Source organism: Pseudophryne corroboree, chromosome 1 (genome assembly GCF_028390025.1).
Source record: "Pseudophryne corroboree isolate aPseCor3 chromosome 1, aPseCor3.hap2, whole genome shotgun sequence".
Lineage (NCBI taxonomy): Eukaryota > Metazoa > Chordata > Amphibia > Anura > Myobatrachidae > Pseudophryne > Pseudophryne corroboree.
Genome location: NC_086444.1, coordinates 666,545,803 through 666,573,700, shown reverse-complemented (window position 1 = coordinate 666,573,700; position 27,898 = coordinate 666,545,803).

The following is a 27,898-nucleotide window of genomic DNA, read 5'->3' as shown; positions in this document are numbered from 1 at the left end:
TCGCCAGGGAGAGGACAGCAGCCCATCCAGGTCAGGTACTGACAGTTGTCAGAATACAGCATAGGAGGCTGCGGCCTGACGTGCCACTGCTCCCATGCTGATCTTAAAGGGGGAGGTGTCATGATCCAGGCTATTTTAAGTAGAAATTGGCCTGTTAAAATCAATGTATGTGATATCGATATTCTGATCGATGTATCAATGTACCAGTGTGTGATATCTGTCTTTGCATGTCAAATGGTTGAAGCTTGATTGATCTGCTGACATTTCATTATAGCCACAGAACTCAGAGACACACTGACTACTCAGGTGTGAAATTCCACCTGACCAGAGCTAGTTTAATTACCCCAAAAACCAGAGCTATGGCCAGAAAGGTGTTAAGCCCTTCCTGGTCTGTGTCCGTTCAGAACTGCCCATTTGTTTACACAAGAACCATGGCCAGAGCTTCAAAGGCTATTAGAAGATAAGGTCATTCACCCCTGAGAGAGTGGCTGGGAAGCCCAGTATGAGCTGACACTCAATACATTCTCTGGCTTTGGAAGGGTTAAAACGAACTCTCCAGAGGAAGGGCGGCTGAAGGGGCACCCTGAGTTTTAAATAAGAGAAACACAGACTGCAAGTTGTCCATTATCAAAGAAGCGAGTCTGGAGAAGCATCCTGGCTCTGTAATGTTCAGATAATATCTGAAGAGTATTCACTTCATCCCATCGTTCATCGTTATCCAGTAACGGTGTCATGTGGCAGGGATTCACAGTTTGGCGTATCTGGGGAATCTCTGTGCCTAGGATCGTGTCTGGTTTTTGCATTTGTCAAGTATGCATTTGTTAAGGATGTATTTTAAGGATGAAGTTAGAACCGGAACTGAAAACCATCTCTCCTCTTTCTTCATAGGTAAAAACACCATCCTCATGCTTGTATATCTGAGTCTATCATCTCTCTCTGGCTACACCTTTCACACCCCAAGAAAGTTTGTCTGCAAATGTCTGTGATCTGTCTTCAATGCAAAATCCCCTCTGTTAATTAGCTGAACTTCTGATTGCACACCTCCCCTTTGCCAACTGATATAGGGGGTCATTCTGAGTTGATCGCTCTCTAGCTATTTTTTGCAGCACTGCGAACAGATAGTCGCCGCCTATAGGGGAGTGTATGTTTGCTTTGCAAGTGTGCGATCGCATGTGCAGCCGAACAGTACAAAAAAGTTTTGTGCAGTTTCTGAGTAGCTCAGAACTTACTCAGCCGCTGCAATCACTTCAGCCTGTTCTTGCCCGGAATTGACATCAGACACCCGCCCTGCAAAAGCTTGGACACGCCTGTGTTTTTCCAACCACTCCCAGAAAATGGTCAGTCGACACCCACAAATGCCCTCTTCCTGTCAATCTCCTTGTGATCGGCTGTGTGAATGGATTCTTCGTAAAATCCATTGCTCAGCAACAATCCGCTTTGCACCTGTATGATGCGCCTGCACATTGTGGTGCATATGCATGCGCAGTTCGGACCTGACTAGTTCCCCAAACACTGCAACTCAGGACAATTTTGTGGCCTCTCCTCACCTTTGCCATGAGAACACCAGGACCAATGCCTACTATTCCTCTGTCCAAGAACACCATGACTACCCCTCAAGCTGAAGAAGGAACTGAGGGGCATGTGCACCAGGACCAGACTTTGCTAGGTCAGTTCCATTGGACATTAGTGTGCTCCCCACATTCTCACACCCACCCGCACTGCTCTCATGAGACCAGGACAATTATAATTTTCGCAAAATAATGTTAGTAGTTTTCCTGCAAATGTGTTTCTCTTTCTTTTCTTCTTACAGCGTACTTCTACCCCACTGTGTGCTATTCGTGTAATGTTTACCTCCATTGATTGCACACCCTTACAGCAGCAACCTATGCAGTGTGCCCCACATGGCTGCCTCGGATGGTTCCTCCACGGGCAGGGTGTCCTTCATTTGGATCTTTCCATGCAGTGTATAGCATACTCCTACACACGTGTCAGTTTTCCCATACATGCATTTGGCCCTTGTATGGATCATTTCCCACTGTGTAACCTTCATAGTGCGCCCAACATAGCTGCCTTATCTGGTGCGCTTGTGGATGGGATGAGAAATGCTTGGACCTGATGGTTTTGTTGGAACCCTACTCTGAACTTTAGGACACTGTAATCTCCCCATTTTGTGTTATATCTTCTAGGGGTGGACTATTCCACCCTTGGAAATCCTACAAAGTGCGCCCAAGATGGCTGCCGCACCTGGTACCTTGTGAGGGTGGAATACACAACCCTTGGAGGTTATTACTCAAAATGCCTACACCAATCATGCATTATGCTTTGTGTGCTCAAGGTTTTTTTTTATGTCTGTGTGGTTTATTTTTTGATGTATTACTTAAATCTTCTGTATTATATGGTGCATTGTTTGAGTTCAAAATGGTGCCGCGGATGGCTGCCTCGGTGCTGCTCTGCCAAGCAACCTTCGTTTTTTAGTTTTACATGTATAATATGTCTAATATGTCGAGTCTATCGCACAGTTGCAATGTGCAGTATGAACTCGTGTAATGTTTGTAATGTATGCTACATTTTTCGCTCTTATGCTATGTATTCCCATTTAATTTTGCTGCTTGGCAATGCATTGTACCACAATAAATTCCTAGTGTACATGAGTACACCTGGCCAATAAAGCGGATTCGGATTGTGCATTGTTGCATTCACATACAGTTTATACTCAGTTGCTAATACCACCCTGTGCATTGTTGCACTCCCTTACATTCTGTTACTTATCCCAGCTTGTGAATTGGTCAACTTTAATCAAGGTAGTATTCAGTGAGCATCTCTCTGCACTTGTGTTTTACTCTTGATCAGCCTCCTATCACCTTGTCCATCCACAAGTATGGGGTGGACCTAACTCACCCTGGAAAGGCAGCTGCTAAAGGTGAAGCATAGCATTGCAGGAGGCTAAAAGACTGCTGGGCAAGTGTAATCACGTGAGCGCCACCTTGTACTACCTGGTTGCCTTAGTAACACAGTCATTACAGCTGTTCCACATATCAGGCCAACCCACTATATTCATCTCATATCCAGACTGCTGCCCAGGTATCTACTCCGAATCATAACAGTTTGCTTGCGATCATCTGATTATGTTTCCATTGTTAAAGTTTGTGAGCAATATTTTGATATATTTATTATTTTATTATAAAATTATGTTTGAAAAACAAAAGCAGAATATCAACATCTGTTTGACCCTCTTCTCTCAGAATATACATTTTTTCTTACTTTGATACATTCTGAATCACTGTGGAACTCAGCTTGCTTTACTTATATCTTCAAGGGAGGCAGATTGATAAATCAATATCATACCTCCCAACTGTCCCACTTTGGCTGGGACAGTCTGGTTTTCATGGGATTGTCCCACTGTCCCACCCACGGGTCACAGCGTCCCGCGGTGTGTGTGTGTGTGTGTGTGGGGCAGTTGTGGTGTTTATACACCGCTGCTCTGCTATCTGAGCAGCGGTGTTTGCTGGGTGAGCAGTGGGTAAATAGATGCCATGTACATATACACGGCATCTACACAATGTGAGGACAGTCTCTGGGGGCAGCCCAGCATCTCTGGGAGTGCTGGGCACGCTCCCGGAGCAACAAAATGGGGGATGCAACGAGTCGTGGTGTCCTGCTCCACTGACCACCAATTTTGGGAGGTATGGAATATGGTTAGTGCTGAATAATCTTGTCAGTGCTGGTTGTAAATTTACAGGGGACATTATTTTTTATTACAATCCCTGGATATCAAGCTAACTCACAGTTGCTGCTGATGACACAGGGGGATGATTGCACAATGTATTACTGACTTGGCTATTATGATGTTACATGTTGATCACATACACTGAGCTGTTTGGCATGGAGCATGCTTCTTGAAGGGAGTTGGAGATACAAAGGTTTCTGTGGAAAATAGGAGGTTGTGGAAGCAAATGCAGTGGAGACAGTGGTGATGGTGATGGGGAGTTTGCTGTATGTGTGGTAGGTTAAAATCCTGACATCTGCTCTAGAGACCAATCCACAGATCTCTCATTGGAAGAGGAAGCAGACATTCTAGAAAAAATCATTACCACCCCATCAATGTATATAAAACGTAGGATCTTTAAATACATCAGCTATAAGTTTAAACCAAAACTGCCCAGCTTTTATAAAGAGGGAGAGCCAGGAGGTGCCTACAGAAGAAAACACCATTTTCTCCAATTTTGCTGAGGTAGCATGTGACGCTTTATATGCAGGACAAGTGTCTGAGTCCTCCTGTTTGATCTCCTAGATCTTTATGTGCTGACTATTGGTCTACCATGAATAATTGGGATACGCATCTACTTTTGGATAAACTGCATATACCTGCATAGGTGATAGCCAGAAAATGGATGGCCCTATCACAGTAACTACTTTGATTTGTACATACTTGGAGAAGCTGTATGCTGAGATATGAGAGCGTATGAAGCAGGATGAGTTTATTACAGAGGAAGATCATGGACCTGGGAAATGCTGCAGTTATATATGGACTCTCTGCAGAGAGCTGTAAGGTTGAGTAGGAGCAAAACTAAGCTGCCCACATTGCCAACATTTTACTGAAAACTAGAGGAGCGACAACTGGAGAAAGGAAACCATTTGTATTTATTTAGCAATAAACCAATTTCTAATAACAAAACGTAAGTGTATCTGAAGTATGCATGACATGATCCTGGCTCACACGTCACTGTTACAATCTACACGCATCTTGCAATTATAGCTTATTTGCATATACAGGCAATTAACACATTTGACAGCTGAAAACATTAACGCATATGTATTCCAACTCTGAATCAGCCACATAGTGTTATCATTTATTGGTTTATTAACTATCATATCGTGAGAAATTGCTAATACACAAACTACTATTACAAAATTGATAAAAAATCCCGCCCAGAATACATTCAATATGCGATCCATGATAAATGGGCCCTAAATCCGGCCCTGCTGACCACTTTGATAAAATGGTGCAGAGACTTTGAGGGAATTCAGTTAGATGCGATAAAGTGTTGAGTTTTAAATGTTAGCTTATCGTGCATATCGCCCGTTAATATCACTTATCGCCTGTTATTGGGTCTTTAGTTAACACGTGAAAAAACAAGAATTATCAGGTGAAACTCGTAACACCCATTTTCTGATTGGATTGTATGATAAGTTTAGGTGAAAATGGGGAAATCTGTCTGTACCCCCCCAAAAAAACAAATATTGGATAAGAGTATAGAAGTCTATTAGAGGCCATAATACAAGTATTTGGGGTTCTTAAATTACGTCAAATGGGTGTTACAAGCATTTTTTTAAAACAGTTATGATAGAAAGCAAGTGTTTTTCTGCAAAATAAATGCTCTACTTAAATTAGAGGTGCATAAAACTGGCTGTAAGTATATATTTGTGTCATTTTAAGCCGCTTTAAAAAAAACTTCAAAAAACACCTCAACACCCACTTGCAATCTTAAAAACACCTGTCCCAATTCATACAGGACACACATATACAGGGGGATATTCAATTAGCAGCGATAACAGACTTTTTGCGTGAAAAATCCAGTTTTTCGCACAAAAATATTACTTTTCCCGCGAAACGCAATTACAGCCTATTCAATTTTCCTGGAAAATTTATCGGTGATAATTTTTTTCACTAATTTCACTTCACCTACTCTGAGCAGGTGAAAAGTTGGGAAAAGTCACTATTTTAAGGTAAAAATGTTTGGATATGGTACAGAACTCCTGGGACACCCCCTTAATGACTAATTAGGCACGTTGAAGTTTTTAATTATTTTTAATTGCCCAATAATGACATGTCATTTTTGGGGTGAAAAAGTACAAAGTGATGGAAATTGGGGTTCAAGGTATGGGAAAGGTATACTGGGGTGTTTTATGAGTGGGACAGGTGTTTTTAGGCTTGCAGGTGGGAGTAATCAGTCTGTTTCCACTTTTTTTTAAGTACCCTAAAAGACCCAAATATATACTTATACCCATTTTCTTGTACCCCAAATTTAATGAGAACATTAATTTTGCACAAAAAACTTGCTTTCTAGCATTTTTTTGCATTTAAAAAAAAATGCATATAACATCCATTTCACACAATTTAGGTCCCCAAAAACTCTCTAATGTGATCTCTAATACACTTCTCTTCTGTTTTCCTATGTTAGTTTAGCATTTTTTGGGGTACAGACCGATTTCCCCATTTTCACTGCAACAATTTTCACGTGAAACCCGTTTGGAATTAAATAGGTTGAAAAACGGGAGCGCACATACCCGCAAAAAGCCGTTTTTGCGGCAGTTTTCACCCGATTGCCGCAAAAAAAATTCGGCCGAAAAATTGCCGCGAATTTGCGGATAATTGAATACCCTAGACAGTATCTGTCCCACATCAATTAACCCATTTTCCTGCATTTTCACCCCAAAATATGGCATGTCATTACTGGCCAAATTAAGATAATTAAAACAATTCTACGTGGCTAATTAATCATTAGAGAGGGTGTCCCATTTTTACATTAAAATAGGGATTTTCCACAAATTTTCAGTTGGAAACCACCACCACAGACCGATCGTTATGTATCTGTTACTTCTAGGTCTCTTACGGAACCATACTCTATGGAGAATTATCGTGTGTCAACCTCACCTGCAGTTGAGTTGGGTTATAACCACTTTCCATGTGAAACGGGTTATCACCTGCAATTGAATCCCCCCCTGTTTTGAAATAATAGCTGGTACAGATGTTGCTGGTATGCTGAACGAAACACAAGAAGCTGGGAGACAGCAACAAAACGGGATGCAGTCAGGATGCCAGCACTCAAAATACCGGCATCGGAGTCTCGACACACGCCCAAAGTATGCTGGGGACTTCTAGGTTTTACTTACGGGGGCGGGGGGGATGTCGAGGTTAGGGTTAGTCTGCGGGATGAGGGTTAGGCTGCGAGAGGGGGGTTAGATATAGGCACCACCGGGATGGGTTATGGTTAGGCTGCGGGAAGGGAGGGTTAGGGAGGTAGGGTGAGGGGTATATGAATAAGTATCGGGATGCCGGTGTCGGTCTTATCCCATATCACACCTAACAAAACAACTTCCCTGACAAACCTAGTCAAACCCTGCAATGCTCCAATAATTTTAACAATGTTTATTCAGTCTCTCTAAGGCATCTTGATGTCTGATTTCCATTTATTGCACTGCATCACAGTTCTAATGACTAAACTGCACTGACTGCATGACAAAACCCTTCTGAAACTGGATTTTGTGAATCAGTGGCGCCTCTTGTCAGACTCAAAAAAAAATGTTAAATTGCACAGTACTTTACCTTTAGAACACAGTTCTCCTCATAGAAGATTTAATGAAATAAGGGAGTGATAATAAGCTCACCTAATTAAAACAAAAAACAGTTGCAGTCACTTTGACATTTAAAATGGAGAGAATGTTGAAAGTGTTCACAGGAGACAGTCAACATTAAAGATATCTACATGGTTGAAATGTCAACGTCTGCTTAATGTCGATATTGACAACCCAGGAAATGTGGCCAATGTCATAAAGTCGACAGTTACCATTAGAGTGACCATTACCATTGGGGACAGAATTACAGTAAAAAGGCATTGTCAACATTTTCGACATTACATCAGTGTCGACATGCAGAATGTCAACATGATCAATGGAGACAGGACTATTGAAACAGAAGTGGGGCACAGGTGCTGGAGGGGGCGTGGCCAAATCCAGGAGTCCCTGTATATGACGACCATATCGCTAACATGTTGACCTAATGATGAACATCAGTATTGTGACTGTGAATGAGCAGCTGGGTCCCAGCACTGACCACACACCCTGCTCCTCTGAGGATCCTCCCAGCAGCAGCCCATCGCCCTCACACACGGGCCCCACGTTACAGTGTTTTCCTGGAAATCACTGTAACTTAGCATTTCTTATGCAGATACAGCCACAGTTGCACACAGAATATAGGATGGCGCATATCATTTTAATCAGAATAAGCTGCTTGTGAGTCTTAAGTCACGTAGCGATGCGAATAAGACACATTTTCTGCAAAAAAAGACGCCCAACATTAGCAGGGCTGCCCGGGAGATGCCAGCTGACTCATGTAGAAAAATAGAAAATATTTGATTGTGCTTTCAACAGCAGCTGGTATGGGGGTTGGTCAGCTCCCCTAGTGATAGATAAATTGAAAAAATGGTGTGTACCAGCGCTGGCTGTTTGTTATGGGCAATTAAAAGTAAAAACACAATCAATATACTGCATAAAATACAATTATATATTTTTTATATTATTTTATTTTATGCAGTATATTGATTGTGTTTATTAAATTTGAATATTAGTAATTCTTTAACCAACCGTCCTGGTAATAATTTTTTCACTTTTAACTGATTATAAGTTTATAACAAACAGCCAGCGCTGGTACACACCATTTTTTCTACATATCTCCAGATGCATGGCGTATTGAGGCAAGATGTATGAGTTCATATCTGTAGTTCATGACTTATGCAGATTGTACAGTGGGCTCCAGTGACCATTCTAAATATTCTGTAAATTGCAGATACCTTGCTGTTTAAACATAAATCAGTTGCTTTTTGCATCATTTACGAGAAGAGCTAGACTAGTCTGGTGTGATGAACATATCTCTGGGGGAATACTTTTACACCAACACTGACAGTATACTGCAATAAAAGGAAACATTAACCTATTCAGTCATCACAGAGGAAAAAAAACTTGTAATGGGCAGCAGCGTCATTGCTGTGTAATCCAATAAAAAAAATCTAAAACCACTGGTGAAGACTAAACTTTCCCTATCCACAGAGATAATCCATAATCCCTTATTTCTGACCTCTGATCATGATTACATGAGCTACTACTGATACTTACCACTAGCTGGTGACATGCATGGTGCTGCCTAGGGTGGTGTCCACCATAAAATAACACATTACAGCATGTTGCAGGACCTCTGCAGAAGCAGCCTAAAACTTGTTGGGCACTATCTGCTTCCTTCCTGTGGCATAGGGGTATGTTGCCTTCAGCTGAGTGGGCCAGTCCTGTGCCCCCATTGCCCAGCCCCAGCAGCCACTCACCATCATGTTCCCCTGCATGCTAGCCATCTTGATCATCAGCTTCTCCTTCATGTTGGTTGCCGCTGGTTGGGTGCTGGGGAACTTCCTGGATAGATCACCTGACGCTGCATCATGTCACACCCCCTCAGTGAGGCAGATCTGATATCTGCCTCCCCTTGTGCTCTTTTTTGCAGTATTATTGGCCACAGTGTGGCCCCACCCCCAAGAAGTTCCTGACTATCACAGAGGGGAGGCTGAGATCATAGCTGCCCCACCGGTGTTTGCATGATAGGTTTACAGTCAAAAGGTTAACATTCAATAGGTTGACACCATATGGTCGACAAGTTCAATTGCTCGACCTGACAATAGATAATACAACATATGGTCAACACAAGTTTTTTGGACTTTCCTTTATTTTTTTCAACTTTTTCATGTTTTACCATCCTTGTGGACTGCGATTGAGAATGGTAACTTGTGCCAAAAGCAGCAGTAGCGGAGTGCGGCACCTTGCCTGATGCATGGCGAGGGAACGCAGTACACTAATTGGGGTTTCATGTGCTGAAACCTACAATTCGACACTCAAAAAACATAAAAACCCTTTGTCGACCTTTTTCATACAGTATGTTGAACTTGTACATGTTGACCTTTTTACTGTTGACCTTTTGAACCACACCTGCCTCACCTCTGGTCTCTACCGGACAGTCCTTATTTTCAACAGAGTTCTGCATATTTGGTAAATTTTGATTATAGAAATTATTAAAATAATACAAAGATGATATTTATAAGTTATAAACTATATTTTTAAACTGTTTTTATAGTAAAATGTGTGTTATCTGATATAAACTGAAGTAATCAAGTCCTCATCACATTCATGGACATATGCAATGACCTTGATCACGAAAAGTCACGTGGCCCAAGTCACCGATATAAGCACACCATTGGTAGGTTATGTTTTTGGCTGTTGCGAAAGTAGCTGTATTACCCACTACAGCTACTTTCTACAGACCAAGCTGTATAGTCAGTTTGTAGGCATTTAGTAATTCCTGGTACATTACCATTGCCCTAAGCTTGATCACAACTAGATTACAATATAGCATCTACTATAGCAGAGGTTCTCAAATTCGGTCCTCGTGGGCCCACACAGTGCATGTTTTGCAGGTGCACAGGTGTATTAATTACTCACTGACATGTTAAAAGGTCCACAGGTGGAGCTAATTATTTCACTTGCGATTCTGTGAGGAGACCTGCAAAACATGCACTGTGTGGGCCCACGAGGACCAAGTTTGAGAACCTCTGTACTATAGTGTTGCTACTACTGTACACTGTTCTACAAAATGTCTTGTCTGCGTTGTATTTTTGCCTATTTTGCTTTACACTTCTAGTCAACCCTTTAGTAAATAGCAGACCTAAAACTGTTGTTATGTTGATTACATTGTGTACACCCTCTAAATATTGTTTCTTCAGTCTTTTGCGTATATCTTGCATAAGTTATTGTTTTCATATTAATTGGTTTTGTTTCATATCATTGGGAGTCCATTCTCTTGGTTGTGTAAAAACATCCACGATAGACCATATTTCCCATCACCTTTATACTTGTAACAAATAATATTTTTTCAAACAATTATTGTTTTAAAATATTTTGAAATAGAATTTTAATTATATTTACTTTTTCCCCCAAACAAATACACAATAGGGGCAAAGACAAACACCATGATGAGATTGGGTGGGGGGTAGGGGGGAGTCTAACATAATAGAAAGTAAAAATAGGATTTGAATTACCTACCGGTAAATCCTTTTCTCGTAGTCCATAGAGGATACTAGGGTCCACATTAGTACCATGGGGTATAGATGGGTCCACTAGGAGCCTTGGGCACTTTAAGAAATCAATAGTGTGCACTGGCTCCACCCTCTATGCCCCTACCAGATTCAGTCTAGAAAGACTGACATATCCTGAGGAAGGATGTAACAGAACAGTGGTGAGATTCAAACCAGCATACACAAACAAGAGGAAAGCTATGCTAACCAAACTGAACAGCAACAGAAACGGCTGAACCAACAAACATTACTAACCGAAGCAACAGGGCAGGAAACACGAAGCACTGGGCGAGCGCCCAGTATCCTCTACGGACTATGAGAAAAGGATTTACCAGTAGGTAATTAAAATCCTATATTCTCTTACATGCTAGAGGATACTGGGGTCCACATTAGTAGCATGGGGATGTATCAAAGCTCCCAAACCTTTGGGGGGAGAGAGCTGAGGTTCCGGCAGAACTGATTGGCCAAACTGAAGGTCCTCAGAGGCCAAAGTATCGAACTTGTAGAACTTAGCAAACGTGTGCGATCCTGACCAAGTAGCTGCTCGGCAGAGCTGTAAACCCAAGACACCCCGGGCAGCCACCCAGGTAGAACCCACAGACGTAGTAGAGTGGGCCTGCACTCTAGGAACCAGCAATCCTGCCGATGAATAATCCTGCTGGCTAGTAAGCCTGATCCAGCGAGCAATAGACTGCTTTAAAGCAGGACACCCAATTTTCTTGGGATCATAGAGAACAAACAGCGAGTCAGATTTTCTGTGACGAGCTGTCCTTTTCACGTAGATCTTCAAAGCCCTCACAACATCCAGGGACTTTGAGGTAGAAGAGGTGTCAGTAAGCACCGCAACCACAATAGGTTGGTTGATATGAAACGCAGACATCACCTTAGGAAGAAATTGTTGACAAGTTCTGAATTCAGCTCTATCCTCATGAAAAATCAAATAGGGGCTTTTGTGAGACAACGCCCCCAATTTGGACACACGCCTTGCGGAAGCCAAAGCCAACAGTGTAGCAGTCTTCCATGTAAGAAACTTAACGTCAACCTCCTGTAAAGGTTCAAACCAGTCCGACTGCAGAAACTGCAACACCACGTTAAAATCCCAATGTGCCATGGGAGGCACAAAGGGCGGCTGGATGTGCATAACACCCTTCAAGAACATCTGAACCTCAGGGAGGGAAGCCAATTGTTTCTGGAAAAAAATGAACTAGGCCGAAATCTGGACTTTCAAGGAGCCCAAACTTAGGCCCACATCCACACCTGACTGTAGAAAAAGGAGACAACATCCCAGTTGAAGTTCCACTGCAGGAAATTTCCTTTTATCACACCACGAGACATATTTTTTCTAAATACGGTGGTAATGTTTAGACGTTACCCGTCCTAGCTTGGATCAGGGTTGGATCAGGGTTCAGAACCTTGTTCGGAATGCTTTTCTAGGCTAAAATCTGACGCTCAACTTCCATGCCGTCAAAAGTTGCTGCGGTAAGTCTTGATAGACGAAGGGCTTCTGTTGCAGAAGATCCTCTCGCAGAGGCCACGGGTACCCCAGGAGCAACTCCAGTAGATCGGCGTACCAGGCCCTTCTCGGCTAATCTGGAGCAATGAGAATTGCTTGAACTTTTTCCCTTTTTATTCTTTTGAGAATTCTTGGGATCAGTGGAAGAGGTGGGAACACGTAAACCATCTGGTAAACCCACTGAGTCACCAGAGCGTCCACCGCCACTGCTTGTGGGTCCCTCGACCTGGAACAATAGCGTTTTTAAGCTTCATGTTGAGACGAGAGGCCATCATGTCTATCTGTGGAACTCCCCACCGACTTGTCAAGGACTCAAACACCTGCGGGTGAAGGCCCTACTCTCCTGGGTGGAGGTCGTGTCTGCTGAGGAAGTCCACTTCCCAGTTGTCTACTCCAGGAATGAAGATTGCCGACATCGCCACCGCGTGTTTTTCTGCCCAGAGGAGAATTTTTGTCACCTCTGACATTGCAGCTCTGCTCTTCGTTCCGCCCTGTCGGTTTATGTACGTTACGGCTGTCACATTGTACGACTGAACCTGAATGGCTTGGTCTTGAAGAAGATGCAATGCCTGTAGAAGAGCATTGTATATGGCCCTTAATTCCAAAATGTTGATCGGAAGAATGGCTTCCTGACTTGACCATTTTCCTTGGAACTGTTCCCCAACCTCTGAGGCTTGCGTCCGTGGTTAGCAGAATCCAATTTTGAATGCCGAACCGTCAACCCTCGGTCAGGTGAGAAGTCTAGAGCCACCACAGAAGAGAAATCCTGTCTTTTGGTGACAGACGTATCCTCTGGTGCATGTGAAAATGCAATCCGGACCATTTGTCCAACAATCCAGCTGGAATAGCCTGACATGAAACCTTCTGTACTGCAAAGCCTCATAAGAGGCTACCATCTTCCCCAGAAGGCGAATGCAGAGATGCACCGATATCCGGGTTTGTTTTAGGACATCCCACACCATGGACTGGATTACCAATGCCTTTTCCAATGGAAAGGAACACCCTTTGCTCCTCCGTATGCCGGATCATTCCTAGGAACGGAAGCCTCCATGTTGGTTCCAGGTGGGATTTCAGCTGGTTCAGAATCCACCCATGATCCTGGAGAAGTCTGGTTGAGAGGGCAATGCTGTCCAACAACCTCTCCCTGAAAGGCACTTTTACCAGCAGGTCATCCAGGTATGGTATTATGTTCACTCCCTGTTTACGGAGTAGAAACATCAGAATCCTGGATATGTTGTAGGAGCAAAACAATGTCCCCCCTGGATAAGGTATCCAAACTGTCAATTAGGTTACCTGACCATTTTGCAATGGCTCTAGTGATCCATGTGCAAGCAATAGTGGGTCTCTGGGCCACCCCCGCCGACATGTATAGTGATTTGAGAGTGTTTTCAATTTTGCGGTCATCTGTGTCCTTGAAGGAAGCTGCCCCAGGCACCGGTAAGACAATCTTACGTGACAATCTAGATACCGATGCGTCGACAATCGGCGGGTTTTCCCATTTCTTTCTATCATCCAGGGGAAAGGGAAATGATGTAATCAATCTTTTAGGAATCTGAAATTTCTTGTCAGGGTTAGCCCAAGTTTCTTCAAACAGGGCATTCAATTCCTTAGATGCAGGAAAAACTAGCCAAGGATTTCCTTTTTACATTAAAAGGGATTCCTCCTCCACCTCTGCCGTCTTGTCAGGAATGTGCAGGACATTTCTGATAGCCTCTATCAGGGCCTGTACGCCCTATGACAAGACATCATCCCCCCGCTAGCATCCACCTCGCCCTCCTCTGGATCTGATGTATCGTCATCAGTGTCATCCTGCATGAGCTGGGCCAGAGAATGCTTTGTGGGCAAATGGCGGGGGTATGAAACACTGATATGGGAACTGAATCTCTATTCATCAGGTCATCCATAGACTGTCTTAAAATTTGTGTCTCTTTCTCATTATTGGATAATTTAGTTGAAATATTCGAAATAATTCCTTTAATGGAAGCTAACCATGGGGGTTCTGCCCCACTAGTCTGAAAATGAGCACTATCCTGGGTACAGGGTCATTACGCTCCAGTGCTTACTCTAGTCTCCAGGGGAAGAATGGCACACAGCCGTGCAGGAAACACAGTCCCTGGACATGGTAATGTGAAGGGACACCCACACCCACAGAAGGGGAAAATACAGTTTAACACACATAGAGCCCCTAGGGATTAACAGAAATCGGAGCCAGTCACACACAGCGCCCCTATAGCCAAGAAATTATCAACTGGGTTGCCACATTAAGTCCCTTAATAGGGCGTAGAAGGGGGGGGGGGGGGGGAGTAGTGTTATTTACTAAGACCCCCTGGTACCGCTGAGGAGACTTGGATTCTTTATGGAGGAGCTGCGTTTCCCTGATTCCTGTCAGAGCATGCTGCAGCGGGAAAATGGTGCTGGTGAGCTGCTGGAACAGCTCATAGTGAAGCCCCGCCCCCTTAATGGCACGCGGCTTCCCGCTTTTATTTAGACTGGCCTGAGGCAATTTTCACACTAACAAAGGGTTAAAAGCCTTGTCAGTCATGGGTGCCAGTGTGGGTATCATTGCTGGCTCAGCGCGCCCCTCACAATGGGACACATGCCACCACATGTTCTTTCTGAGCCCCCTTGAGCGTAGCCTGTACTCAGTGCTGTGCTCCTACCCTTGTGCCATTCCCGCCAACCGGGACGCTGGCACTGTACTCCCCACTCTTCTCTCTTCTGGTGCTGTTAGGCATGGCGGCGTGCTGCTGGAGGGTATGCTGCGCCATGGTGTGGCTCGTGAATATCTCCCTCAGGAGCTCAGTGTCCTGTCAGCGGAGAAATGGAAACATTAACTATCCAGGAAATTGAGCCATCTCCCCCCTAAGTCCCACGAAGCAAGCAGGCTGGTGCCAAGCTGCCCTGCCTGAAAACAAAATAGAAAATAAATGCAGAAATCTCTTCAGAAGCTTCCCTAAGCATGACCGGCTCCTCCAGCCACATTTTATAAACTGAGTCTGGTAGGAGGGGCATAGAGGGAGGAGCCAGTGCACACTATTGATTTCTTAAAGTAGCCAAGGCTCCTAGTGGAGCCATCTATACCCCATGGTACTAATGTGGACCCCAGTATCCTCTAGGACGTAAGAGAATGAAAGGAGAAAAACACCAACAAGATACACAAATATGAGTTTTCGGAGGAAAGAGTCAGGGCAGTACAGATGGTTAGCATTTCTGCCTCTCAGCACTGAGGTCATGAGTACGATTCCCACCATGACCCTAATTGTGTGGAGTTTGTATATTCTCCCCGTACTTGCGTGGGTTCTCTCTGTGTACTCCGGTTTCCTCCCACAATTCAAAAATATACTGGTAGGTTAAATTGGCTCCAAACAAAATTAACCCCAGCGCCATATAAATAAAGGATAATAATAATAATAATAATTAATGCGTGTGTACATGTGGTAGGGAATATAGATTATAAGCTCCATTGGGGCAGGGATTGATGTGAATGGCCAATTATTCTCTGTAAAGCGCTGTGGAACATGTGTGCGCTATAAAAATAACTGGTAATAAATAAATGTGCCACTCACCTGGTTGGAAGTGGGAACATGATCTGCTTTGTGTAATCTAAATGGCAATGCACTGCTTTCTTTTTTGTAAAAGGCAGTGTCTTTTGCTTACGACCTTTTAGTTGGACTAGAGCAGTGGTTCTCAAACGTGGGCCTCATGACGCCAAACAGTTCCCGTTTTCCAGGTCACCTAGCAGGTGCACAGGTGTATTTCATTACTCAGTGACACGTTTTAAAAGATTCACAGATGGAGCTAATTATTTTACTAGTGATTCTGTGAGGGACCTGGAAAACTTGCAGTTTGGGGTTTGAGAACCTGTGCACTAGAGCCATCACAGCAGAGGAAACTGGCTATACGCATCACTCATATACTGCATGGCTTATGCCTTCTTCTGCCGGCCCGATAATATCAGTTGGGTCAGTTGACTACAGAAAAACCTCCTGTGTGTGATGGAGGTGGATGTGCACCTGCCTAATAAGTGCAGAATAAAGCTTGTAAATGGGACATTTTTCCCTTTCTTGTATGCAACACCACACACAACACATTTTTACTGTGTGCCAGCAATGTGCAAACTCAGTGAACTGCCATGAAGGGTGTGCCTGTTTTAGGGTGCTACATCAATAACGGAGTTCAGTCTGTACAGGCATTCCAGTGAATATTAAGTTGGCACATTTTTTTATTTACATAGCGCACCCTCAAGTAGTACTGAAAATAAATAGCCAAAAGTACACAAAAACACGGTTGTAACATCATTCCTATTATACTTCATATTCCTCAATTGATAAAAAGAGAACTTCAGTTGTTGCTGTTGAGTTTTAATTTATCATCATTTATCAAGTAGAAATAAATCACTTTCTTATACTGTTCTAACATGTCTGGTTGAAATTGGAATTTACAGCTCTCCTCTCGTATAACTAATTACTTATTTTTAAAACAATTCAGTAATATTCATTTAGTTTTGTGTTCAAATGTTATTAGTGCATTTAAAATGCTCTTTTACCACTTTCAATACAAATTGGTCACTACAGATGAAGTCCACTTTCTTTGGCAGACAGCCTATGCCAATAACATGGGTCAATCTGCTGCTTAGCCTAGTGTAGGGTGATAGGATCACTTTCCAATTTATACAAGCATGTGAGTGCCCAAATTGGATAGATCAGATATTAATGTTGTTGGCAGATTACTAGATCTCATTGACCATATTTACAAATTTAGTTGAAAATAATGACATTTCTATAGAAAGATTTTGATCATGTACTACTCTTATTTTAGCAAGAATACACACAACCATAATTGGTAAACTAATAGAAAAGTATTCTCTTGAAAAGAATTGAATGTTTTTCTGTAATTTAGCCAAGCAACTTTAGGAAGATGAATAATTATCACTTTAGGTGCTCCTTCACGCTTCAGAGGAGAAATTATTAATTTCAGGTTGAACAGTGACTGCAGAAAATGCACATTCTAAAATGTCATATTAACCCAGTCATACCCATAAATTAGATAAATAAAATGATATTAATGTTTATTGACAACAGTTTCCATATAAGTCCAAGTTCATGTCTTATTGAAGTAGTTAAGCTCTTACCACAGACTGATAAATGGACATAAACTCAGTGATCTGTCCAAACCAACTACCCGAAAATATTACATACAGTAAATTATCAAAACTGGTGACACCCACACAGTATGTAATTATATTTATTAATTAGGCCTACACAGCTCATCTTGGCTTTATTATTATATAAATGTTCCCACTTATTCTGATATAGTCAAAGAGAACTCCCTTACTGGATCACAGCTTGTAATTGCACAAATGTGTTGCATGTTATAGTTTGTCTACAAGTTGTTCCCCACCACATTGCAGGGGTAAACTGGATATTCATGGCTTCCCATTTATGGGCAGAGCAGCATTAAGGAGATATATATCTTGATTGCAGGGACTTTCAGGAAGTATATCATGTAGAGCAGTCCCAAACCAGGAGTGTGCCACTAGCATTGGACAGTCGGCAGATTGTCCTGCTCTGTTCTACCTGTTTTTTCCACTGCAGGCATCTTGGGATAACTTACTGCTTGGTCACATCCTGGAATGTTGGGACCATGTAAAAAGGATAGGATATTGGATAAACCAGTGGTTCTCAAATATGGCACCCTAGCAGTCCAAGTTTTAGGGACATCTCTGCTTGCGCACAGATGGTATAATTAAACTAACTGAGGTACCAATTAAGGCACGTGTGCCTAAGCATGGATGTACTAAAAACCTGAACTGTTGTGGTGCCTTGAGGACCACATTTGGTAGCCACTAGGAAAGACTATTTATCTTCTGGAAAGATGAGTGAACACCCTAGCCCCTACCACATCAAATCACTAGCAACCATAATTAATAATAATAGGAACATCGAGCTTCAAGTGAGACACTATATAATATAATATATATATATACACACATACATACATATATATATATATATATATATATATATATATCTACCACCAATCCCCATGCAGTAAATTAATAAATCACCCCAGATAACATTAATACTCCACACACAAGCCCCCACATAGCTTTACCACCCCCCAAATACCATTAATATCCCACCCACATAACATTAATTACCCCAAGGCATTTACAAATTTGAAAGTTGTGGGAGGCAGGTCCCTATGAAAAAGCAGACTGCACAGGAGAGAAGAAAAGTAGGAGAAGTTGGGTGTAGTTGAGAGGAGACAATAGGTAGAAGTGTAGATTTAGAGGAAACAAATTACAGCTCATTGGTGGCTGGTACTGGGGGGTGAGTGGTCAGCTTTCTTCACATTGCAATAGTGAGGGCAGCCCCCTTTAGGCAAGGGCCAATCTTGATAATCCCTGGCTAACCAGACCCCCGGGACCACAAGGCTCTTGCCTAGGTTAAATGGTGTGTTAACCTGGCACTACCCACACTAGTACACAAATTATTGTCCGTGAGACTGTTTGCTATGTGTTTAATATAGCAAAGTCAAATACTAACCAATAGTAAGCAGCTCTGCTGGAAGGCATCGGTGATGGTGTATGAGGAGTAGCTTAGAGGATTCTGGAGCTTGGCAGAAATGATTGGACGAATGCCGCAGATTGCTGGCTGTCATTTCCACTATTCCACTATTTGCTTGTGATGAGGAAAGGGACATTATCTTCCACCCTCTCCTCAAATGTAGAAAACCTCTTTAAAGTTGATTTGTCCACATTTTTTTTCTATGAAACAGCAGATAAATATATGGTCTGTTTTATCTAACATCCCAGCTTTCTGATTTTGCAGTAACAAACTAAGTATTGGAAAAGGCAAGTTTTATAATCTGTCTCATGTCATTTTGTGTAGTTTGTGGGTAATACTCTTTTCTTAAAGAACAGTTAACTTGGTGGTCCTATATAAATAAAAGGTTAATACAAATAATATACAATATACACAAAAAATGTATGTCATTTTATGAGTAACGTAATCAGAAAATACCTCTGATTAGGATTAGTTGAACTGTACACAGATCAAGTTTCATTGACTTATCGTAACTGCACAGATGAGTATTTTTTTTTAAATTAATATACATATATATATATTCATATTTAACACAAATAAAATAACAGTAACTAAAACAGCACTGTGAACACAGTAATTTAGAGACCTTAAAAGTACACACCCTAAAATGCTTCCAACATGGCAGAAATAACATTCCTTTCCCTTGCACGTTGTATAACTATTAACACACACTGTGGGCAACAAACACATCACTTACAGTATGTATGCAATATACAAATGACAAAAAAGTTTTCATGTGCTGCATTTACTTTCTCTCATTCCTATGTAACTTAATGCATATTTTATATTTATATAAAGTCTATGTAAACCAGTTTGTATAAGAGCAGCTGGATAGGGGGGCATTATGCATGAGCAGTTCATACAAGTACACCCCCCTTGCTGGAAAATTAGACCATTTTTAAATGTTTTTCACCACACTTAAAAGCTCTGAGTGTTGTCATGATTTAATTATATTTGACCAGTTCATTTCTGTGTATTTTAATAGATGTTTAAACTTAAAAATAGGATTTTAATACCTACCGGTAAATCCTTTTCGCCTAGTCCGTAGAGGATGCTGGGGACTCCAAAAGGACCATGGGGTATAGACGGGATCCGCAGGAGCTTGGGCATACTAAAAAGACTTTGACTGGGTGTGAACTGGCTCCTCCCTCTATGCCCCTCCCCCAGACCTCAGTTATAGGAACTGTGCCCAAGAGAGACAGACATTTCGAGGAAAGGATTTTTGTTAAACTAAGGGCAAGAAACATACCAGCCCACACCACAAACATACCGTACAACTTGAGTAGCATAAAACCAGATAACAGTATGAACTAACAACAGCAACAAGCTGAACAAACTGATACACAACCACGTGTAACCGAAAATAACCAGTATCAACCTAACTGCAAGGAACAGTCCGCACTGGGATGGGCGCCCAGCATCCTCTACGGACTAGGAGAAAAGGATTTACCGGTAGGTATTAAAATCCTATTTTCTCTTACGTCCTAGAGGATGCTGGGGACTCCAAAAAGGACCATGGGGTCTATACTAAAGCTCCAGACTGGGCAGGAGAGTGCGGACGACTCTGCAGCACCGATTGAGCAAACATGAGGTCCTCATCAGCCAGGGTATCAAACTTGTAGAACTTCGCAAAAGTGTTTGAACCCGACCACGTAGCTGCTCGGCAAAGTTGAAGTGCCGAGACCCGTCGGGCAGCCGCCCAAGATGAGCCCACTTTCCTGGTAGAATGGGCCTTTACTGATTTCGGCAACGGTAGCCAGGCCGAAGAATGGGCTTGCTGAATCGTATTACAAATCCAGCGAGCAATAGTTTGCTTAGAAGCAGGATTTCCAATCTTGTTGGAAGCATACAGGACAAACAGAGCCTCTGTCTTCCTAGCAAGAGCCGTCCTGGCGACGTAAATTTTCAGAGCTCTTACAACATCAAGAGATTTTGGGACCGCCACTGCATCCGTAGCCACAGGCACCACAATCGGTTGGTTAATGTGAAACGAAGAGACCACCTTCGGCAGAAATTGTTGCCGTGCCCTCAATTCCGCTCTATCCGCATGGAAGATCAAAAAGGGCTCTTGTGAGACAAGGCCGCCAACTCAGATACTCGACTGGCAGACGCCAGAGCCAAAAGCATGGCCACTTTCCAAGTGAGAAACTTTAACTCAACCTTACGCAAAGGCTCAAACCCGTGAGACATAAGAAACTGCAACACCACTTCCAGATCCCACGGCGCCACGGGTGGCACAAAAGGAGGATGGATATGCATCACTCCCTTCACAAAAGTCTTAACCTCAGGAAGGATGGCCAATTCCTTTTGAAAGAAAATAGATAAGGCTGAAATCTGCACTTTGGTGGAACCCAATTTCAGGCCCGCATCCACGCCCGCCTGCAAAAAAAAATGGAGGAAACGACCCAAGTGAAACTCCTCCGCAGGAGCTGCTTTGGATTCACACCACGACACATATTTTCTCCAAATACGGTGATAATGCTTCGCCGTGACCTCCTTCCTAGCCTTAAGGAGAGTGGGAATGACTTCCCGGGGAATACCCTTCTGAGCTAAAATCTGGCGTTCAACTTCCACGCTGTCAAATGCAGCCGTGGTAAGTCCAGAAACAGGCAGGGCCCCTGCAGTAACAGGTCCTCTCTTAGAGGAGGCGGACAGGGATCTTCCACTAATAATTCCTGAAGATCCGGATACCAGGCCCTCCGTGGCCAATCTGGAGCGACGAATATTGCCTGAATCCTTGTTCGTCTTATGATCCTCAGCACCTTTGGAATGAGAGGAAGCGGAGGGAAAACATACACCGACTGAAACACCCACGGAGTTACCAGGGCGTTTACCGCACAGGCTTGGGGGTCCCTTGACCTGGAACAATACTTCGGAAGTTTCTTGTTGAGACGAGACGCCATCATGTCTATCAGAGGAGTTCCCCAACGCCTTGTCACTTCTGCAAATACTTCTTGATGAAGAGCCCACTCTCCTGGATGGAGATCGTGTCTGCTGAGAAAGTCTGCTTCCCAGTTGTCCACGCCCGGGAGGAAGACTGCTGACAGAGCGCTTACGTGCTGTTCCGCCCAGCGGAGAATTCTTGTGGCTTCCGTCATTGCCGCCCTGCTCCTTGTTCCGCCTTGGCGGTTTACGTACGCCACCGCTGTGATATTGTCCGACTGGATCAAGACAGAAATACCCTGAAGAAAACTCTTCGCTTGCAGGAGGCCGTTGTAAATGGCTCGTAACTCGAGAACATTTATGTGGAGAGAAGATTCCTGGCTTGACCATTTTCCCTGGAAACTTCTTCCCTGCGCGAATGCGCCCCAGCCTCGGAGACTTGCATCCGTGGTCAGCAGGACCCAGTCCTGGATTCCGAAACGGCGTCCCTAGAAGGTGAGAGCTTTGCAGCCACCACAGGAGAGAGATCCTGGCCCTGGAAGATAGACTTATTTTCTGGTGCATGTGTAGGTGAGACCCGGACCATTTGTCCAGCAGGTCCCACTGAAACACTCTGGCATTTAACCTGCCGAACGGAATGGCCTCGTAAGCCGCCACCATCTTCCCTAGCACTCGAGTGCATTGATGAATCGACACTCTTGTCGGTCTCAAAAGCACCTTGACCAAGGACTATATTTCTAGAGCTTTGTCCTCCGGAAGAAACACTCTCTGAAGCTTCGTGTCTAGGATCATGCCCAGGAAGGGCAGCCGAGTCGTCGGAATTAACGGAGACTTTGGCAAATTTAAAATCCAACCGTGATGTTGCAGCACCGTCAGGGAGAGTTCCACATTCTTTAACAATTGTTCCTGTGACCTCGCCTTTATTAGGAGATCGTCCAAGTACGGGATAATTGTGACCCCTCCCTTGCGAAGGAGTACCATAATTTCTGCCATGACCTTGGTGAAAACTCTCGGGGCCGTGGAAATCCCAAACGGCAACGTCTGAAATTGGTAATGACAATCCTGCACTGCAAATCTCAGGAAGGCCTGATGCGGAGGATAAATCGGGACGTGTAAGTAGGCATCCTTTATGTCGACTGATGCCATAAAATCCCACCCTTCTAGGCTGGAGATCACAGCTCGAAGAGATTCCATCTTGAACTTGAAAGTTTTCAAGTATGGATTGAGGGATTTTAGGTTCAGAATCGGTCTGACCGAACCGTCCGGCTTCGGTACGACAAAGAGGCTTGAATAGAACCCTTCCCCCCGTTGGGACAGGGGAACGGGAACAATGACCCTCTGTTGACACAACTTTTGTATCGCAGCATTTACTACTTCTCTTTCTGGAAGAGAAACTGGCAAGGCCGATACGAAAAAGCGGCAGGGGGGGCATCTCCTGAAACTCCAGCTTGTACCCTTGGGACACTATGTCTAAGACCCAAGGATCCAGGGCCGATTGAAACCAGACCTGACTGAAGATTCGGAAACATCCCCCCACCGGCACAGACTCCCGCAGGGGAGCCCCAGCGTCATGCGGTGGACTTGGTAGAGGCGGGGGAGGACTTTTGTTCCTGAGTGCCTGAACCTGCAGGCGACTTCTTTCCCCTTCCTCTACCCTTCGAAGCGAGGAAGGACGAGCCCCTTCCTCGTTTGTATTTATTAGGCCGAAAGGACTGCATCTGTTGATGGGGCCCCTTTTTCTGTTGTGTGGGAACATAAGGAAGAAAAGATGACTTACCCGCAGTAGCGGTAGACACCAGGTCAGCCAGGCCGTCACCAAACAAGACACTACCTTTGAAGGGGAGAGCTTCCATATTTTTCATGGAGTCGGCATCAGCATTCCATTGATGGATCCACAGCGCCCTCCTGGCCGAGACCGCCATGGCATTGGCTCTTGATCCCAAGAGGCCAACATCTCTCGCCGCATCCTTTAGGTAATCTGCAGCGTCCTTGATATAACCAAGAGTCAAAAGAATAATAAGAATTTACTTACCGATAATTCTATTTCTCATAGTCCGTAGTGGATGCTGGGGACTCCGTAAGGACCATGGGGAATAGCGGCTCCGCAGGAGACTGGGCACATCCAAAGAAAGCTTTAGGACTATCTGGTGTGCACTGGCTCCTCCCCCTATGACCCTCCTCCAAGCCTCAGTTAGGATACTGTGCCCGGACGAGCGTACACAATAAGGAAGGATTTTGAATCCCGGGTAAGACTCATACCAGCCACACCAATCACACCGTATAACCTGTGATCTGAACCCAGTTAACAGCATGATAACAGAGGAGCCTCTGAAAGATGGCTCACAACAATAATAACCCGATTTTTGTAACAATAACTATGTACAAGTATTGCAGACAATCCGCACTTGAGATGGGCGCCCAGCATCCACTACGGACTATGAGAAATAGAATTATCGGTAAGTAAATTCTTATTTTCTCTAACGTCCTAAGTGGATGCTGGGGACTCCGTAAGGACCATGGGGATTATACCAAAGCTCCCAAACGGGCGGGAGAGTGCGGATGACTCTGCAGCACCAAATGAGAGAACTCCAGGTCCTCCTCAGCCAGGATATCAATTTTGTAGAATTTTACAAACGTATTTGCTCCTGACCAAGTAGCTGCTCGGCAAAGTTGAAAAGCAGAGACCCCTCGGGCAGCCGCCCAAGATGAGCCCACCTTCCTTGTGGAGTGGGCATTTACAGATTTTTGGCTGTGGCAGGCCTGCCACAGAATGTGCAAGCTGAATTGTACTACAAATCCAACGAGCAATAGTCTGCTTAGAAGCAGGAGCACCCAGCTTGTTGGGTGCATACAGGATAAACAGCGAGTCAGATTTCCTGACTCCAGCCGTCCTGGAAACATATATTTTCAGGGCACTGACAACGTCTAGCAACTTGGAGGCCTCCAAGTTCCTAGTAGCCGCAGGCACCACAAATAGGTTGGTTCAGGTGAAACGCTGAAACCACCTTGGGGAGAAACGGAGGACGAGTCCTCAATTCCTCCCTGTCCGAATGGAAAATCAGATAAGGGCTTTTTCAGGATAAAGCCGCCAATTCTGACACGCGCCTGGCCCAGGCCAGGGCCAACAGCATGACCACTTTTCATGTGAGATATTTTAACTCCACAGATTTAAGTGGTTCAAACCAATGTGACTTTTGGAACCCAAAACTACATTGAGATCCCAAAGTGCCACTGGAGGCACAAAAGGAGGCTGTATATGCAGTACCCCTTTTACAAACGTCTGAACTTCAGGGACTGAAGCTAGTTCTTTTTGGAAGAAAATTTGACAGGGCCGAAATTTGAACCTTAATGGACCCCAATTTCAGGCCCATAGACACTCCTGTTTGCAGGAAATGTAGGAATCGACCCAGTTGAATTTCCTCCGTCGGGCCTTACTGGCCTCGCACCACGCAACATATTTTCGCCAATTGCGGTGATAATGTTTTTGCGGTTACATCCTTCCTGGCTTTGATCAGGATAGGGATGACTTCATCCGGAATGCCTTTATTTTTATTTTTTTTCCAGGATCCGGCGTTCAACCGCCATGCCGTCAAACGCAGCCGCGGTAAGTCTTGGAACAGACAGGGTCCTTGCTGGAGCAGGTCCCTTCTTAGAGGTAGAGGCCACGGATCCTCCGTGAGCATCTCTTGAAGTTCCGGTTACCAAGTCCTTCTTGGCCAATCCGGAACCACGAATATAGTGCTTACTCCTCTCCATCTTATCAATCTCAGTACCTTGGGTATGAGAGGCAGAGGAGGGAACACATACCCTGACTGGTACACCCACGGTGTTACCAGAGCGTCTACAGCTTAATGCCTGAGGGTCCCTGGACCTGGCGCAATACCTGTCGAGTTTTTAATCATGTGGAAGACTTCTGGGTGAAGTCCCCACTCTCCCGGGTGGAGGTCGTGCTGAGGAAGTCTGCTTCCCAGTTGTCCACTCCCGGAATGAATACTGCTGACAGTGCTATCACATGATTTTCCGCCCAGCGAAAAATCCTTGCAGCTTCTGTCATTGCCCTCCTGCTTCTTGTGCCACCCTGTCTGTTTACGTGGGTGACTGCCGTGATGTTGTCCTACTGGATCAACACCGGCTGACCTTGAAGCAGAGGTCTTGCTAAGCTTAGAGCATTGTAAATGTCCCTTAGCTTCAGGATATTTATGTGAAGTGATGTCTCCAGGCTTGACCATAAGCCCTGGATATTCCTTCCCTGTGTGACTGCTCCCCAGCCTCGCAGGCTGGCATCCGTGGTCACCAGGACCCAGTCCTGAATGCCTAATCTGCGGCCCTCTAGAAGATGAGCACTCTGCAACCACCACAGGAGGGACACCCTTGTCCTTGGTGACAGGGTTATCCGCTGATGCATCTGAAGATGCGACCCAGACCATTTGTCCAGCAGGTCCCACTGGAAAGTTCTTGCGTGGAATCTGCCGACTGGGATTGCTTCGTAGGAAGCCACCATTTTACCCAGAACCCTTGTGCATTGATGCACTGAGACTTGGCTCGGTTTTAGGAGGTTCCTGACTAGCTCGGATAACTCCCTGGCTTTCTCCTCCGGGAGAAACACCTTTTTCTGGACTGTGTCCAGGATCATCCCTAGGAACAGAAGACACGTCGTCGGAACCAGGTGCGATTTTGGAATATTGAGAATCCAAACGTGCTGCCGCAACACTACCTGAGATAGTGCTACACCAACCTCCAACTGTTCCCTGGATCTTACCCTTATCAGGGAATTGTCCAAGTAAGGGATAACTAAAATTCACTTCCTTCGAAGGAATATCATCATTTCGGCCATTACCTTGGTAAAGACCCGGGGTGCCGTGGACCATCCATACGGCAGCGTCTGAACTGATAGTGACAGTTCTGTACCATAAACCTGAGGTACCCTTGGTGAGAAGGGTAAATTTTGACATGAAGGTAAGCATCCTTGATGTCCCGAGACATCATGTAGTCCCCTTCTTCCAGGTTCGCAATCACTGCTCTGAGTGACTCAATCTTGAATTTGAACCTCTGTATGTAAGTGTTCAAAGATTTTAGATTTAGAATCGGTCTCACCGAGCCGTCCGGCTTCGGTACCACAACAGTGTGGAATAATACCCCGTTCCCTGTTGCAGGAGGGGTATCTTGATTATCACCTGCTGGGAATACAGCTTGTGAATGGCTTCCAAAACTGTCTCCCTGTCAGAAGGAGACATCGGTAAAGCCGACTTTAGGAAACGGCGAGGGGGAGACGTCTCGAATTCTAATTTGTACCCCTGAGATATCACCTGAAGGATCCAGGGGTCTACTTGCGAGTGAGCCCACTGCGCGCTGAAATTCATTGAGACGGGCCCCCCACCGTGCCTGATTCTGCTTGTAAAGCCCCAGCGTATACTGAGGGCTTGGCAGAGGCGGGAGAGGGTTTCTGTTCCTGGGAACTGGCTGATTTCTGCAGCCTTTTTCCTCTCCCTCTGTCACGGGGCAGAAATGAGGAACCTTTTGCCCGCTTGTCCACGAAAAGACTGCGCCTGATAATACAGCGTCTTCTCATGTTGAGAGGCGACCTGGGGTACAAACGTGGAATTCCCAGCTGTTGCCGTGGCCACCAGGTCTGAAAGACCGACCCCAAATAACTCCTCCCCTTAATAAAGCAATACTTCCAAATGCCGTTTGGAATACGCATCACCTGACCACTGACGTGTCCATAACCCTCTACTGGTAGAAATGGACAACGCGCTTAGACTTGATGCCAGTCAGCAAATATTCCGCTGTGCATCACGCATATATAGAAATGCTTCTTTTAAATGCTCTATAGGCAAAAATATACTGTCCCTATCTAGGGTATCAATATTTTCAGTCAGGGAATCCGACCACACCAACCCAGCACTGCACATCCAGGCTGAGGCGATTGCTGGTCGCAGTATAACACCAGTATGTGTGTAAATACCTTTTAGGATACCCTCCTGCTTTCTATCAGCAGGATCCTT